Source organism: Cicer arietinum, chromosome 5 (genome assembly GCF_000331145.2).
Source record: "Cicer arietinum cultivar CDC Frontier isolate Library 1 chromosome 5, Cicar.CDCFrontier_v2.0, whole genome shotgun sequence".
NCBI classification, from domain to species: domain Eukaryota; kingdom Viridiplantae; phylum Streptophyta; class Magnoliopsida; order Fabales; family Fabaceae; genus Cicer; species Cicer arietinum.
In genome coordinates, this window is record NC_021164.2 from 53,300,036 (window position 1) to 53,305,128 (window position 5,093).

Below are 5,093 nucleotides of genomic sequence, written 5' to 3' on the forward strand. Positions count from 1 at the left end.
GGGTAAAAATAAAATTTTGACCCTTCAGAGGGTAAAAAATAAACCAAGAGAAGTACTAGTTAAAAAGATTTATATTGCTTGTTATATATTAGGTTATTTGGAATTTTAATGCAATGATCTAATATTGTTATTTGTTTATATACCTTCTTGATAGTTACATATATAGATGATTTTTTTACTACAAAATGAGTTCAGTGTGACTTTAGTTTTAATTAAAAGTCATATGTTCTTATTTATGTTCAATTTGTTTTTATCATATCAATAATAAATTATTTTTCAATGACATTACTTTATTGATGTGATAAAACAACATTAGTTAGCTGTATCTGAACTTCTATAAAATTTGTAACCTCAAAAGTGATTGTTTTTAAATGATTATTTACGAAAAACACTACAAATAACACAAATAATCAATTAATTTAAATCCTTATTCGATTAGATAATTACTTAATCAATTAAATCAAATACTTAATTGAACTATAAATTCAAACGCTATTTAAAGTGTAGAGATATTTGATTTGATGTCTTGAATGTTTGAATTTAAAGAGGTAATCTTTTTTATATTTATTTATTACGTATGAGTTTTGTTATCATCTTTAAAAAAACTAATTTATCAAATATAAAAACCAGAATTCAAAGTGATTATCTTTTTTTATATTTATTTATCATAAAAAAACTAATTTATCAAATGTAAAAATCAAACACTCAACTACCGAGGACTATCAGACTTATTTGATACAAAACATTAATCGGTCAAAAACTAAGGAAAAAATAAGTTAGTTAAATGATAAAAAATCGATGGTAAGAAAATGTTAAAATTGGAAAATGTCATGAAATTAATCAAAATTAGATAAAAAATATTAAAAGAGTAGAGATAAGGAAGAAAGGGGAAAAAAAGAGAGAGAGGCTTTGTATTATATTTTTCACAAATATAAATTTTATAATACAATATATATCATATTTACAGTTTCTTAGTATTGTCATTTGTCAGTTTATTTTAATCTAATCTGGTTGAAGGCTTGAAGATTTATATTTAAATAATATTAATAAAAAATTTGTAAAAAAATTTTGATTTTGCTTTTTGTAAAACTAAAGTGACAGTGAACTCATTGTGTAGTCTAACATCCTTTGTATTTGTAAATATAAACAAAGACCATTGATCATATAATGATTGTTACATTGTAGCCTTTAATAAAAAGATCCTGAAAGATATCATATCCAAATCTTAACTCTTCCTTTTTTGCATAGTCCATTGTATGTGTATATTAAAAGTTAAATATTTGGTTTGATGTTTTTCAATACCGATTGCTTCTTTAAATTGACCAAGTATGCAAAGCCATATATTCCTAATCAATCCAATTATAGATTTAACTTTAGAAAGTTTTGTGCACTTCAACATTTTTAAATAAGGGTGAATTATCAATTTAATCTCTAAAAGTTCATCGAATTGTCATTTTGATTTTTAATTTAATAAAAAAATTAAGTTTTTAATTAATCAAAATGATATCAGTTTAGTCTCTAACGTTATTATAATAAGTGACTATTTTGACATTAAGTTGTATTTGTTAAAAATTATTTTGATGGTTTAATAACTAATTTGAGTTTTTATTTTAATCATAGACCAAAGTAACTACAAACATTTTTTATTTTTTATTGCTGGTAATTTACATTTATATAAATAAAAATTAGTGTGAATATTATTTTTAGTCCCTAAAATATAGTGGGAATGTAATTTTAGTCCATAAAAAAGAAATTCAATGCATATAATATTATATTATTCACTTTTAATATTTACTTCACCTTGAAATCAATTATTCAAAACACACATTAATTTCACTTCGGTTTGTGATTTAAACATAAAGAATGATCAATGAAGTTAAAAAATCCTTACACCCATCCAATGAAAATTGACAGTACATAAAAAAAAATTATATAATTAATTCAATAATTGTCACGACCCAAAAATTTAATGCCGTGACCGGCGCACAAGCTATACTCCTAGCCTGACAAGCCTATCAACTAACTTAACAATTAAACAACTAAATCGCTCTTTAACCGTTTGAAATATATATATGCTTTTTCTCGAAATTTCGACAGAGTATCCTCTGTAATTTCAACATTTCTAAATTTTGTAAAATCCCTGTTCAACTTTCAATCCAGTCATAATTCAAATAACATAATCAAATTGCTTAATACGCTTCTCAAAAAAACTAAATAGACTTTCTAGACTCCAAAATAGCTGCAATTACATAGACTCAACAAATGTTACAAAAATGGTCCTCGATCAAAGAGGGCTACCAAAAAAAGTTTGTTGAGACTTGAATTAAATAATAGATTCCTACTGAGCTGCTTGCGAATCTGAAAAAATAAGCAACATAAAGGGGTAAGTCACAAAGACTTAGTGAGGAGACAACAACCACCATCAATTAGAAGGGAAACACAAAAGGCACGAATGACTATTTAATCGCTTGACATAAATATTAAAAATCCAGTGAATAACGAAACGAAATCAAAATGAACAACCTTAAAATCATTATAAAAAATCAAACAAATAACAATACAAATTTTTAGAACCAAGAGGCGGCTTTATCGCATTGATAGCCCTTTCCTCCTAAGGGTGGCCTTTCCCTTAGGTGCGGCTCCATCTAACGGATGACCCTCTCCCCTCAATTCTGCAACGCATCAGCACATATCAATTAGGGAGCTTACATCTCGTTGATAGCCTTCTCCTTCTACGGATGACCTCTCTCGTAAGGGCGGCTCCATCTAACGGTTAACTCTCCCTAATCAACACGTGGTAACTAGGTGCACCTAACGCAATTAATGATTTAATAACAATAACACCGAATTCCGAAAACGCGCATTTAAAATCATTTCATCGTAATTCGTGAAAAAACATATTCAATCGCATGACAAATTCAAGATTTAAATACTTTAAATCATACGTAAATCAAATTAATAACATATTACATAACAACGACCGTTAAATTAAATAATTGACGAAATCGAGATAAAATTCAAAGGGTGTGTTTCCCAAATTTTTCAATAAATACCTTAATATAGAAAACAAGTAAAATAATAATAATAGCAGTATAAAAATATATGACGATGATCGTCGTCAACTCACAGTTATGGAGAATCGTCTAAGTTTGCTCTCCAACAACTCTCAGAGTAGCCGACAGGGTATCAACTGACAAATCTGAGTATCAAAAATATTTCCAAGACTTTAGAAAAATTATTCTAAAGTTTAGCTAACTCTAGGAAACCCTAAAAATCGTTTAAATATACCCTAAACACAAAAAATAAGATTTTTAAACAAACTACATTTTTCTATGAATTCATACTAGGATTAGAGTTGTGCATTTACCTCAATGAGTCTCAATAAGCCACTTTCAAGAGATGGGTACCCTTTTCCTTCCTTAGAACACAAACCCTAACCCAAAAATCCCAACCAAAAGAATTTGTAGGAGTTTGAGAAATTAAGCTTGTGGGGATGTTAAATCTCTTTTAAGGATTGAGGGTTTGAGTAATAGAATGAGAAGAAGCAATGAGAAGGGAAAGAAAAGAATGAAAGAAAAACAAAAAAAAATGGAGGGGGAAGGGGTTGCTTTCTGCCGAGAGGAAGAGAGAGAGAGCAAATGGGAAAATGAATTTGAAAAAGAATGGGATGAGGTGGCAAGGGTTTTGTTTTATTTAATTATTATGAATATTATTATTATTATTATTATTATTATTATTATTATAATATATATATTTACACGGGCGTAACAATCTCCTCCCCTTATAAAAATTCGTCCTCGAATTTATTTGATTTTTTATTTAATTAATAAATACAACTAACCTTGAGTTTCAACATAAGTGTGGGTACTTTGCACGGATGACTTCTTCGGGTTCCCAAGTGGTTTCTTCACTTGATGGACCACGCCAAAGAACTTTTACCGAAACAATATCTTTTGAGCGTAAACGTCTCACTTGATGATCTAATATGGCTACCGGATGCTCAACGTATGATAAACTCTCATCTAATTGTATGTCTTCATGATTAATCACATGAGAAGGGTCGTGAAGATACTTTCGAAGCATCGAAATATGAAAAACTGGATGAACTCCCGAGAGATCCGGTGGAAGTGCCAAGCGATACGCTACTGGTCCGACTCTCTCTAAAACTTCAAATGGTCCAATGAACCTTGGGCTTAGTTTCCCCTTTTTACCAAACCGCAACACTCCTTTCATTGGTGAAACTCGTAAGAATACATGTTCTCCCACTGAGAACTCTAAGGGACGACGCCTCTTATCAGAATAAGATTTTTGCCTACTTTGAGCTGTCACTAAGCGATCCCGAATCAATTTAACTTTTTCAACGGCATCTTGAATCAATTCTGGACCGACTAATTTAGCTTCACCAACTTCAAACCACCCTATCGGAGACCTACACCATCTTTCGTACAAAGCCTCGAACGGAGCCATCTGAATACTAGATTGATAACTATTATTGTATGCAAATTCCATCAAGGGCAAATGTTGATCCCAACTACCCCCGAGATCCAGAACACAAGCACATAGCATATCTTCCAATATTTGTATAGTCCTTTCAGATTGACCATCTGTTTGAGGATGAAAAGCGGTGCTAAGCTTCAAATGAGTCCCTAATGAAGTTTGGAACGACTTCCAAAATTGAGCGGTAAATTGAGCCCGACGGTCAAAAATAATAGACACCGGTACACCATGCAAAGAGACAATTTTATCTAAATAAAGTTTAGCATATTGAGATGCAGTATAAGTAGTCTTCACAGGCAAAAAGTGTGCAGATTTGGTCAACCGGTCTATAATCACCCACACCAAGTCATAACCCTTTTGAGTTCGTGGTAACCCTGTGACAAAATCCATAGCGATGCCTTCCCAATTCCATTCAGGTATTTCAACAGGTTGAAGTAATCCTGCAGGCTTTTGGTGCTCAGCCTTTACTTGTTGACACACTAAGCACCTAGAGACAAAATCTGCTACGTCTCTCTTCATCCCTTCCCACCAATACAATTCTCTCAAGTCTTGATACATCTTATTAGAACCTGGGTGAATAGTATAAGAAGAATGAT